This window comes from Petromyzon marinus, chromosome 61 (genome assembly GCF_048934315.1).
Source record: "Petromyzon marinus isolate PM22_M1 ecotype Great Lakes invasive population chromosome 61, UKy_Petmar_22M1.pri1.0, whole genome shotgun sequence".
Classification (NCBI taxonomy): domain Eukaryota; kingdom Metazoa; phylum Chordata; class Hyperoartia; order Petromyzontiformes; family Petromyzontidae; genus Petromyzon; species Petromyzon marinus.
In genome coordinates, this window is record NC_133727.1 from 2,743,126 (window position 1) to 2,756,837 (window position 13,712).

The following is a 13,712-nucleotide window of genomic DNA, read 5'->3' on the forward strand; positions in this document are numbered from 1 at the left end:
GGGGTTCACAATGGCAGTCACAGACACTGAGAGGCTGGGTTCGAGCCCTGGGTCTGGGTGTCTCACTGGACGGGGTTCACAATGACCTTGTCACAATGAGCTGCTGGGTTCGAGCCCTGGGTCTCTCTGGAGGGGTTCACAATGACCGTGTCACAGACACTGAGAGGCTGGGTTCGAGCCCTGGGTCTGGGTATCTCTCTGGAGGGGTTCACAATGACCGTGTCACAGACACTGAGAGGCTGGGTTCGAGCCCTGGGTCTGGGTGTCTCTCTGGAGGAGGTTCACAATGACCGTGTCACAGACACTGAGGTGCTGGGTTCTAGCCCTGGGTCTGGGTGTCTCACTGGAGGGGTTCACAATGGCCGTGTCACAGACACTGAGAGGCTGGGTTCGAGCCCTGGGTCTGGGTGTCTCACTGGACGGGTTCACAATGACCGTGTCACAGACACTGAGAGGCTGGGTTCGAGCCCTGGGTCTGGGTGTCTCTCTGGAGGGGTTCATAATGACCGTGTCACAATGAGGAGCTGGATTCGAGCCCTGGGTCTGGGTGTCTCTCTGGAGGAGGTTCACAATGACCGTGTCACAGACACTGAGAGGCTGGGTTCGAGCCCTGGGTCTGGGTGTCTCTCTGGAGGGGTTCACAATGACCGTGTCACAGTGAGAAGCTGGGTTCGAGCCCTGGGTCTGGGTGTCTCTCTGGACGGGTTCACAATGACCGTGTCACAGACACTGAGAGGCTGGGTTCGAGCCCTGGGTCTGGGTGTCTCTCTGGAGGGGTTCACAATGACCGTGTCACAGTGAGGTGCTGGGTTCGAGCCCTGGGTCTGGGTGTCTCTCCGTCTCCCTCAGGGTCAGAGTTAGTCGGTGAGTCTAGGAAATAATTTATTGCACGGCTCACCACATCCAGTATCCATCTCGCTGTGGCGGTTAGCGAACAGCATCACGAACCCAGCGACCCGAGTTCGATTCCCGCCCACGGCCACCCGCAGAACGGTGACGACTGTCTGCACCGGTCCCGGGCCTCCCCTAGGTCCACTAAGCCGTAAATCAGCACACCTGGTTCCGTGTTTGATATCATCATTGTCGTCGTTGTTGTCGTCATCATCGTTGTCGTCATGATTGTCATTGTCATCATCATTGTCGTCATCATCGTCATCATCGTTGTTGTCGTCATCATCGTCATTGTCGTCATCATCGTTGTTGTCGTCATCATCGTCATTGTCACCATCATCGTCATTGTTGTCATCATCATCGTCATCGTCATCATCGATGTCATCATTGTTGTTGTCATCATTGTTGTCATCGTCATCATCATCATCGTTGTCATCATCATTGTTGTCGTCGTCCTCTTCATCATCGTCATCATCATCGTCGTCATTATCATCGTCATTATCATCCTCAACATCATCGTTGTCGCCATCACTGTGATCATCGTTATCATCATCATCGTCGTCATTACAGCGCCGCAGCTATTCCTCCACCTCGTCATTAACCGACGGTGGGGAGGGGGGATGGGGGTCAATCCCCGGGGTCAACCCGGGTCACCGCGGGGTCACCGTTGCGACCTCATCAACGCAGCCAAACACAAAAGGCGACACTGGCACGGTTCGTTAGAGGTTAAGTCCACCGGTAAATCTTCACTCACGTCTCGGTGGGGGGTGGGTGGGTGTGGGGGGGGGGGGAAATATATAATTAATCAATCGAGACACATGGACTCCTATAAAGACCCATAGACTTACATAGAGACCCGCAGACTCACACAGAGACCCATAGACTCACACAGCAGAGACCCGTAGACTCACAGCAGAGACCCATAGACTCACACAGCAGAGACCCGTAGACTCACAGCAGAGACCCATAGACTCACACAGCAGAGACCCATAGACTCACACAGCAGAGACCCATAGACTCACACAGCAGAGACCCATAAACTCACACAGCAGAGACCCATAGACTCACACAGCAGAGACCCATAGACTCACACAGCAGAGACCCATAGAATCACAAAGAGAGCCATAGACTCACACAGAGACCCATAGACTCACACAGAGACCCATAGACTCACACAGAGACCCATAGACTCACATAAAGTCCCATAGACCCACAACGAGATCCATAGACTTACACAGAGACCCGCAGACTCACACAGAGACCCATAGACTCACACAGCAGAGACCCATAGACTCACACAACAGAGACCCATAGACTCACACAGCAGACACCCATATACTCACAAACAGAGCCATAGACTCAGAGAGCCATAGACTCACACAGAGACCCACAGACTCACACAGAGACCCATAGACTCACACAGAGACTCACAGACTTACACAGAGACCCATAGACTCACACAGAGACCCACAGGCTCACAACTAGAGAGGTGAAGTCGACTGTCAAATCTCATTCACATCTCAGTGTGCAGGGGGGGCTCGGGGTGACTTATAATTCATTATTAATAACCCCAACAATTTTGCGGCAAAAATCCTGAACGCCGCTCCACGCCGTATGGCCAATCGAGCAGGGGCACGCTCGCAGGGGGAGATGGAGCGTCCCCGGGGTGGATCCCCGGGTTTCGGAAGGTGGCGGCTGTGGCTTGGAGGCATGGGGGGGGGGAGGGTGTGTGGGGGGCTACGTCCAGCAGTGGATTGACCACGGCTGATGACGTCGACGGTGACGCAATACGTCTCGAGACGAGTTGGGATGAGTGAGCCACCACCGCTCCTCCTCTGCCCTGTCGGTCTGCTGGGCTTTGTGTTCGCGGTCGCCGTTTCATTCCTCGCTCGCCACTCCTCATATCCGTCGGCTATTTTGTGAGCGGGTGCATTGGTGGGTGGTTGGCTGGGTTGGTGGGTGGGTGGGTGGCTGGGTGGGTGGGTTGGTTGGTGGGTGGCTGGGTGGGTGGGTTGGTGGCTGGTTGGCTGGCTGGGTGAGTAATTGGCTGGCTGGGTGGGTGGGTGGCTGGGTGGGTGGATGGGTTGGTGGGTGGCTGGGTGGGTGGGTTGGTGGCTGGCTGGGTGGGTGGGTTGGTGAGTGGGTGGCTGGGTGGGTGGGTGGATGGGTTGGTGGGTGGGTGGATGGATGGGTTGGTGGGTGGCTGGGTGGGTGGGTTGGTGGCTGGCTGGCTAGGTGGGTGGCTGAGTGTTTGGATGGGTGGCTGAGTGTCCACTATTGTGAGCGGGTGCATTGGTGGGTGGTTGGCTGGGTTGGTGGGTGGGTGGCTGGTTGGGTGGGTTGGTTGGTTGGTGGGTGGCTGGGTGGTTGGGTTGGTGGGTGGCTGGCTGGGTGGGTGGCTGGGTGGGTGGGTGGCTGGGTGGGTGGGTTGGTGGGTGGGTGGCTAGGTGGTTGAGTGGTTGGGTTGGTGGGTGGGTTGGTGGGTGGTTGGCTGGGTTGATGGGTGGGTGGATGGGTGGGTGGGTCGGTGGCTGGTTGGGTGGTTGGGTGGCTGGGTGGGTTGGTGGCTGGCTGGGTGGGTGGGTTGGTGGGTGGGTGGCTGGGTGGGTGGGTGGATGGGTTGGTGGGTGGGTGGATGGATGGATGGGTTGGTGGCTGGCTGGGTGGGTGGGTTGGTGGCTGGGTTGTTGGGTGGATGGGTGTCTTTCATGGGTCTCTGTGAGAGTCTGTGGGTGGCTAAGTGTTTGGATGGGTGACTGAGTGTTTGGGTGGGTGGCTGAGTGGATGGGTTGGTGGCTGGCTGGGTGGCTGGTGGGGTGGCTGACTGGGTGGATGGGTTGTTGGGTGGATGGGTGTCTTTCATGGGTCTCTGTGTGAGTCTGTGGGTCTCTGTGCGAGTCTGTGGGTCTCCGTGCGAGTCTGTGAGTATCTGTGCTAGTCTGTGGGTCTCTGTGCTAGTCTGTGGGTCTCTGTGCGAGTCTGTGGGTCTCTGTGTGAGTTTTTGGGTCTCTGTGCGAGTCTGTGTGTCTCTGTGCGAGTCTGTGGGTCTCTGTGCGTGGACCTCCGTCGTTCCAACCGCCTCTCCAGGAGATCGACCCTGCGACCTCTGTCGTGTGAGCAAGGCTGTGGTGCACATCGGCTAAGGGCAGCGAAGGAACCTTCAAATCTATTATTCCATTCTGCTCTGTCTATTCATCACATCGTGCCTATCTCTCAATCTATCTCACCCCCCCCCCCCGCTATCAATCGCTCTCTCGCTCCGCGTCTACGAGTGTGTGAGTGCGTGAGTGTGTGAGTGCGTGAGTGTGTGAGTGTGTGAGTGCGTGAGTGTGTGAGTGTGTGAGTGCGTGAGTGCGTGAGTGTGTGAGTGCGTGAGTGCGTGAGTGCGTGAGTGCGTGAGTGTGTGAGTGTGTGAGTGCGTGAGTGTGTGAGTGTGTGAGTGCGTGAGTGTGTGAGTGTGTGAGTGCGTGTGTGAGTGTGTGAGTGCGTGAGTGTGTGAGTGTGTGAGTGTGTGAGTGCGTGAGTGCGTGAGTGTGTGAGTGAGTGCGTGAGTGTGTGAGTGTGTGAGTGCGTGAGTGCGTGAGTGTGTGAGTGTGTGAGTGCGTGTGTGAGTGTGTGAGTGCGTGAGTGTGTGAGTGCGTGAGTGTGTGAGTGTGTGAGTGCGTGAGTGTGTGAGTGTGTGAGTGCGTGTGTGAGTGTGTGAGTGCGTGAGTGCGTGAGTGCGTGAGTGTGTGAGTGCGTGGGTGTGTGAGTGTGTGAGTGCGTGTGTGAGTGTGTGAGTGCGTGAGTGTGTGAGTGCGTGAGTGTGTGAGTGTGTGAGTGCGTGTGTGAGTGTGTGAGTGCGTGAGTGTGTGAGTGCGTGAGTGCGTGAGTGCGTGAGTGTGTGAGTGTGTGAGTGTGTGAGTGCGTGAGTGTGTGAGTGTGTGAGTGCGTGAGTGTGTGAGTGTGTGAGTGTGTGAGTGTGTGAGTGTGTGAGTGCGTGAGTGTGTGAGTGCGTGAGTGTGTGAGTGCGTGAGTGTGTGAGTGTGTGAGTGCGTGAGTGTGTGAGTGTGTGAGTGCGTGAGTGTGTGAGTGCGTGAGTGTGTGAGTGTGTGAGTGCGTGAGTGTGTGAGTGTGTGAGTGCGTGAGTGTGTGAGTGCGTGAGTGTGTGAGTGCGTGAGTGCGTGAGTGTGTGTGAGTGTGTGACAGAGCGAGCGCGAGAGGGGTGGGAGAGCGCTCCTAGGGAGTGGTGGCACGGCGGTCAGCGCGCCGCACTGCGGACCCGGGACACACGAGTTCGATTCCCGGCCGGGGGGGCGAGGTGCTGTCCGCCCACCACCGCCTCGTGCGCCGTGCCGGCCTTCACAGGCGCTGCTACTCGCTAACGGCACTTGCCCCGACAGTCTGCTGAAGGCTATATGGGGGATCTTTGTCTTTGTGTGTCTGTGTGCTAACACGACGAGAGCGCCCGGGTTCGAATCCCGCTCACGGACGGCCAAACCCGGTGATGATTATCCTGAACCGGTCCTGGGGTCTCCCCCTTAGGTCGACTCGGCCTCAACCCGGTGCGGCGCGGGGGAGACAAAGGCGGCCGGGCGTGTTGCTGGCCACCTACACCCCCCCACCCCCCCCCCCCCCCCTCATCGTGCATGGTCACGGTTGCTGCTCGCTCACAGCACTTGCCCCAGCACTCCGTCAAGGCTACACAGGAGGGAGGATCTTTTGTCTCTGTGTGCGCGTCTCTCTTTCTCGCTCGCTTGCTCGCCGCCGTTCCGAGGGACGGAATTGGACTCGTGCGTCGGCGGTCGATTCGTGCGAAGGCGACGAGCGGCCGATGTAAAATAGACTTCCATTCAATTACTGACATTATCACGGAGAGCGAGTGAGCGAGGGCGAGAGATTGAGAGAGAGAGGGAGGGAGGGAGATAGGATGACGGAGAGCGGGAGGGAGGGAGGGAGATAGGATGACAGAGAGCGGGAGGGAGGGAGAGAGATAGGATGACGGAGAGCGGGAGGGAGGGAAGGAGAGAGAGAGATAGGATGACGGAGAGAGAGAGGGAGAGAGATAGGATGACGGAGAGAGGGAGGGAGGGAGAGAGATAGGATGACGGAGAGCGGGAGGGAGGGAGAGAGATAGGATGACGGAGAGAGGGAGGGAGAGAGATAGGATGACGGAGAGCGGGAGGGAGAGAGGGAGAGAGATAGGATGACGGAGAGAGGGAGGGAGGGAGAGAGATAGGATGACGGAGAGCGGGAGGGAGGGAGAGAGATAGGATGACGGAGAGAGGGAGGGAGAGAGATAGGATGACGGAGAGAGGGAGGGAGAGAGATAGGATGACAGAGAGCGGGAGGGAGGGAGAGAGATAGGATGACGGAGAGAGGGAGGGAGGGAGAGAGATAGGGTGACGGAGAGAGGGAGGGAGAGAGATAGGATGACGGAGAGAGAGAGGGAGGGAGAGAGATAGGATGACGGAGAGAGAGAGGGAGGGAGAGAGATAGGATGACGGAGAGAGGGAGGGAGGGAGAGAGATAGGATGACGGAGAGCGGGAGGGAGGGAGGGAGAGAGATAGGATGATGGAGAGCGGGAGGGAGGGAGAGAGATAGGATGACGGAGAGCGGGAGGGAGGGAGGGAGAGAGATAGGATGACGGAGAGCGGGAGGGAGAGAGAGAGATAGGATGACGGAGAGCGGGAGGGAGGGAGGGAGATAGGATGACGGAGAGAGGGAGGGAGAGAGAGAGAGATAGGATGACGGAGAGCGGGAGGGAGGGAGGGAGATAGGATGACGGAGAGCGGGAGGGAGGGAGATAGGGTGACGGAGAGAGGGAGGGAGAGAGATAGGATGACGGAGAGAGAGGGAGAGAGATAGGATGACGGAGAGAGGGAGGGAGAGAGATAGGGTGACGGAGAGAGGGAGGGAGGGAGAGAGATAGGATGACGGAGAGAGGGAGGGAGAGAGATAGGATGACGGAGAGAGGGAGGGAGGGAGAGAGATAGGATGACGGAGAGCGGGAGGGAGAGAGAGAGATAGGATGACGGAGAGCGGGAGGGAGAGAGAGAGATAGGATGACGGAGAGAGGGAGGGAGAGAGAGAGAGATAGGATGACGGAGAGCGGGAGGGAGGGAGGGAGATAGGATGACGGAGAGCGGGAGGGAGGGAGATAGGGTGACGGAGAGAGGGAGGGAGAGAGATAGGATGACGGAGAGAGAGGGAGAGAGATAGGATGACAGAGAGAGGGAGGGAGAGAGATAGGGTGACGGAGAGAGGGAGGGAGGGAGAGAGATAGGATGACGGAGAGAGGGAGGGAGAGAGATAGGATGACGGAGAGAGGGAGGGAGGGAGAGAGATAGCATGACGGAGAGAGGGAGGGAGAGAGATAGGATGACGGAGAGCGGGAGGGAGGGAGGGAGAGAGATAGCATGACGGAGAGAGGGAGGGAGAGAGATAGGATGACGGAGAGCTCTGCGTGCAGATCTGAGCTACCCGTCGGAGGCCGTAGGACTGCGGGAATGGCGGGGTGCAGATGCAGCACTTGTCGTAGTTTAAAAACATATATAGACAAATATGTACATAGAAAACAGGGGGAACATAGACATGGAGCAGGGAGAGAGGGGGTACATTGAGGGGGGGTAGAGAGAGAGGGGGTGGAGAGAGAGGGAAGGGGTAAGGAGAGCAGAGCGTGAAATCTTTCGTGAAATCTTTCATTTAAAAATGTGGGGGGCGGGGGGGATTACATAAAGCAAAGCGTTGAAAAAAACACTAAAAAGAAACGAAATGATGAACGAAGCAAAGTGCCGACTACACCAAACATCTTCTTGTTTCCTCTGATCGTTAAACAAAGAGAGATAGGGAGAGAGAGAGAGCGGGAGGGAGAGATAGGCAGAGGGAGAGATAGGGAGAGCGAGAGGGGAGATTAGAGACCTACATTCCAACATCCATGCAAAGCGTTGTCAGTGTGAGTCGGAACCATTAAATACATCAGCTCGTTTTAACTTCTCACCTCGCAGAGAGACCCACAGACTCACATAGAGACCCACAGACTCACACAGAGACCCACAGACTCACACAGAGACCTACAGACTCACACAGAGACCCACAGACTCACACAGAGACCCACAGACTCACATAGAGACCCACAGACTCACATAGAGACCTACAGACTCACACAGAGACCCACAGACTCACACAGAGACCCACAGACTCACATAGAGACGCACAGACTCACACTGAGACCCACAGACTCACACAGAGACCCACAGACTCACACAGAGACGCACAGACTCACATAGAGACCCACAGACTCACATAGAGACCCGCAGACTCACACAGAGACGCACAGAGTCACACAGAGACCCACAGACTCACACAGAGACCCACAGACTCACACAGAGACCCACAGACTCACACAGAGACCCACAGACTCACACAGAGACCCATAGACTCACACAGAGACCCACAGACTCACACAGAGACCCACAGACTCACAGAGACCCACAGGCTCACATAGAGTCCCACAGCCTCATATAGAGACCCACAGACTCACATACAGAATCACAGACTCACATAGAGACCCACAGACTCACATAGAGACCCACAGACTCACATAGAGACCCACAGACTCACATAGAGACCCACACACTCACATAGAGACCCACAGACTCACATAGAGACCCACAGACTCACATAGAGACCCACAGACTCACATAGAGACCCACAGACTCACATAGAGACCCACAGACTCACATAGAGACCCACAGACTCACATAGAGACCCACAGACTCACATAGAGACCCACAGACTCACATAAAGGAGCATAGATTAACTCAAATAGCGATACATGGACGCGTATAAAGACCCATAGACTGATTGAGACACGTGGACTGGCACAGACACCCAGAGACTCGTATAGAGACACATACTCACAGAAATGCACAGACTAGCATAGAGACACACAGTGAGAGACAGAATAACAACAACAAAATACAAAAAAACGCATGTCAGAATTTTTTTTTTATGAATTGATTTGCATTTTAAAGGGAAATAAGTATTTGACTCCCTCTCAATCAGAAAGATTTCTGGCTCCCAGGTGTCTTCTATACAAGTAACGAGCTGAGATTAGGAGCACACTCTTAAAGGGAGTGCTCCTAATCTCAGCCTGTTACCTGTATAAAAGACACCTGTCCACAGACGCAATCAATCCGATTCCAAACTCTCCACCATGGCCAAGACCAAAGAGCTCTCCAAGGATGTCAGGGACAAGATTGTAGACCTACACAAGGCTGGAATGGGCTACAAGACCATTGCCAAGCAGCTTGGTGAGAAGGTAACAACAGTTGGTGCGATTATTCGCAAATGGAAGAAACACAAAAGAACTGTCAATCTCCCTCGGCCTGGGGCTCCATGCAAGATCTCACCTCGTGGAGTTGCAATGATCATGAGAACGGTGAGGAATCAGCCCAGAACTACACGGGAGGATCTTGTCAATGATCTCAAGGCAGCTGGGACCATAATCACCAAGAAAACAATTGTTAACACACTACACCGTGAAGGACTGAAATCCTGCAGCGCCCGCAAGGTCCCCCTGCTCAAGAAAGCACATATACATGCCCGTCTGAAGTTTGCCAATGAACATCTGAATTATTCAGAGGACAACTGGGTGAAAGTGTTGTGGTCAGATGAGACCAAAATGGAGCTCTTTGGCATCAACTCAACTCGCCGTGTTTGGAGGAGGAGGAATGCTGCCTATGACCCCAAGAACACCATCCCCACCGTCAAACATGGAGGTGGAAACATTATGCTTTGGGGGTGTTTTTCTGCTAAGGGGACAGGACAACTTCACCGCATCAAAGGGACGATGGACGGGGCCATGTACCGTCAAATCTTGGGTGAGAACCTCCTTCCCTCAGCCAGGGCATTTGAAAATGGGTCGTGGATGGGTATTCCAGCATGACAATGACCCAAAACACACGGACAAGGCAACAAAGGAGTGGCTCAAGAAGAAGCACATTAAGGTCCTGGAGTGGCCTAGCCAGTCTCCAGACCTTAATCCCATAGAAAATCTGAGCTGAAGGTTCGAGTTGCCAAACGTCAGCCTCGAAACCTTAATGACTTGGAGAAGATCTGCAAAGAGGAGTGGGACAAAATCCCTCCTGAGATGTGTGCAAACCTGATGGCCAACTACAAGAAACGTCTGACCTCTGTGATTGCTAACAAGGGTTTTGCCACCAAGTACTAAGTCATGTTTTGCAGAGGGGTCACAAATACTTATTTCCCTCGTTAAAATGCAAATCAATTTATAACATTTTTGACATGCATTTTCTGGATTTTTTTGTTGTTATTCTGTCTCTCACTGTGCAAATAAACCTACCATTAAAATTATAGACTGATTATTTCTTTGTCAGTGGGCAAACGTACAAAATCAGCAGGGGATCAAATACTTTTTTCACTCACTGTAGGCTCACACAGACGCTGGGACTCGCAAAAAGACCCATAGTCACACAGTAAAGACCTATAGACTCAAACAGAAACCCATACACTCCCACAGAGACCCATAGGCTCCCACAGCAAAGACCCATAGACTCACATAGCAGAGACCCATAGACTCATCACACAGAGACCCATAGACTCATCACACAGAGACCCATAGATTCACACAGCAGTGACCCATAGACTCATCACACAGAGACCCATAGATTCACACAGCAGTGACCCATAGACTCATCACACAGAGACCCATAGACTCATCACACAGAGACCCATAGCCTCACACAGCAGAGACCCATAGACTCATCACACAGAGACCCCTAGACTCACACAGCAGAGACCCATAGACTCACACAGCAGAGACCCATAGACTCACACAGCAGAGACCCACAGACTCATACAGCAGAGACCCATAGACTCACACAGCAGAGACCCATAGACTCACACAGCAGAGACCCATAGACTCACACAGCGGAGACCCATAGACTCACCACACAGAGACCTCTAGACTCATCACACAGAGACCCATAGACTCACACAGCAGAGACCCATAGACTCATCACACAGAGACCCATAGACTCACACAGCAGAGACCCATAGACTCATCACACAGAGACCCATAGACTCGCACAACAGACCCATAAACTCCTACAGAGACCCGTAGACCCACACAGAGACCCGTAGACCCACACAGAGACCCGTAGACCCACACAGAGACCCGTAGACCCACACAGAGACCCGTAGACCCACAGAGACCCGTAGACCCACACAGAGACCCGTAGACCCACACAGAGACCCGTAGACCCACAGAGACCCGTAGACCCACACAGAGACCCGTAGACCCACACAGAGACCCGTAGACCCACACAGAGACCCGTAGACCCACAGAGACCCGTAGACCCACAGAGACCCGTAGACCCACACAGAGACCCGTAGACCCACACAGAGACCCGTAGACCCACATAGAGACCCGTAGACCCACACAGAGACCCGTAGACCCACATAGAGACCCATCGACTCCAACCACCACCCCAATCCACGTCGACTATTGTGCCTTTCATAAATAAACAGAGATAATACACAAAGTTAACACACACACTTAACACACACTCAGTTTACACACACACTTAACACACACTCAGTTTACACACACCTAACACACACTCAGTTTACACACACTTAACACACACTCAGTTTACACACACCTAACACACACTCAGTTTACACACACCTAACACACACTTAACACACACACACAATTAACACACTTAAAAACCACACACTTAACACACACACAGTTTACACACACCTAATACACACTTAACACACACACTTAACACACACACCACACACTTAACACACACCACACACTTAACACACACACACAGTTTACACACACCTAACACACACACTTAAAAAACCACACACTCAACACACACCTAACACACACACACACACTTAAAAACCACACACTTAACACACACACACTTAACACACACGCGGACAATATATGCACGCGAGCGTGGTCAATGTATCTCCGTTAAAACGAAACGCATTCTATAGCTTTAACGTCACTAACAGATCCCGTTCAAGAAAGGCGCTTTAAACCATCCATGGCTTGTTCGCCATACTTCACCAGAACTTGCATCGTAAAACCAGGGCCTGATTAATATTGTGTAGGCCCCTGGGCTACAGGTAATATTTTCCAAAGGAAAACAAAGTTAAAGAATACATAAAATTTTTACAATGCTAACAACAAATACAATTCATCATTCACAAACGAAATCACTTTTCACTTCGTCTCTGGAGGCACCTTCAACTGGCGGAGGCCCCTGGGCGCGAAACGTCACGTGGCACCGCACGTGGCTTGTTTCAGGTTGCCTCCATCTTGAAGAAGAACAACGTACCCACAGTGCTTTGCGCGCAACGAGGCCGCCGCGGTGGCTATGAGATGTTGACTACCTCGCCTGGTACACAGGTGGTCGTGGGTTTAGTCCCGATCCTGACGCCTGCTGCTGTATATTTGGAGTTTGTGTGTCTCTCTCTGTGGTGAGATGTTAACTACCTCGCCTGGTCTACAGGAGGTCGTGGGTTCAATCCCGACCCTGACGCCTGCTGCTGTATATTTGGAGTTTGTGTGTGTGTGTCTCTCTCTCTGTGGTGAGATGTTAACTACCTCGCCTGGTATACAGGAAGTCGTGGGTTCCATCCCGACCCTGACACCTGCTGCTGTATATTTAGAGTTTGCGTGTCTCTCTCTCCGTGGTGAGATGTTAACTACCTCGCCTGGTCTACAGGAGGTCGTGGGGATCGATCCTGTCGCCTGCTGTATATTTGGAGTCTGCGTGTCTCTCTCTCTCTCTGTGGTGAGATGTTAACTACCTCACCTGGTACACAGGAGGTCGTGGGTTCCATCCCGACCCTGACATCTGCTGCTGTATATTTGGAGTTTGCGTGTCTCTCTCCCTCTCCGCGGTGAGATGTTAACTACCTCGCCTGGTCTACAGGAGGTCATGGGTTCGATCCCGATCCTGTCGCCTGCTGTATATTTGGAGTTTGCGTGTCTCTCTCTCTCTCCCAGTGCTCACGTGGATTTTTCTCTGGGTCCTTCCGGTTTTTTTCCCTCCACGTTTTGAATCGACATCACGTGTTCGGAGATATTTGGCTGCTGCTTGCTCGATGATCCACTTTGTTGAGCTGTCATTTGTGATTGCCGGTCCCCTTCTGACAAAAGCTGAGTAGCTCAGTGGGGCCTTACCTGGCAGAATCAGCGCAACATAAATGAACATAGGTATAGAGGCGCAGCCCCTGCAATTGCCTCTGTTTCACCGCCACGAGAGGCCGCTAAAGTGGACAGTCCCTCCTCCACAGCGGGATTGGCTCCACTCGCCCACGCTTAGCCTGTACGCCTCGTAAGATTGAAAGGCTACCCACGCTTTACCCCACCACACTTTGACATTAAACTCGCACAGAGACCCATAGACTCGCACAGAGACCCGTAGACTCGCACATAGACCCGTATACTCGCACATAGACCCGTAGACGCATCACACAGAGACCCACAGACTCATCACACAGAGACCCATAGACTCATCACACAGAGACCCGTAGACTCATCACACAGAGACCCACAGACTCATCACACAGAGACGCATAGACTCATCACACAGAGACCCATAGACTCATCACACAGAGACGCACATATTCATCACACAGAGACCTATAGACTCATCACATAGAGACCCATAGATTCATCACAGAGACCCATAGGCTCATCACACAGAGACCCATAGACGCATCACACAGAGACCCACAAACTCATCACACAGAGACCCATAGACTCATCCCACAGAGACCC

At 53.6% G+C, this 13,712-nt stretch overlaps 1 protein-coding gene across 1 annotated transcript in view; it reads right to left on the reverse strand.

Moving 5' to 3' along the window:
* The window catches only part of LOC142906054 (uncharacterized), a 105,188-nt gene extending 91,997 nt beyond the window's left edge, over positions 1-13,191 (reverse strand). The window contains exon 1 of the mRNA XM_076053463.1: positions 12,168-13,191. The gene's annotated coding sequence lies outside the window, so the exon portion shown is untranslated. The remainder of the gene's footprint in view (positions 1-12,167) is intronic.
* Positions 13,192-13,712: the final 521 nt, after the last annotated feature.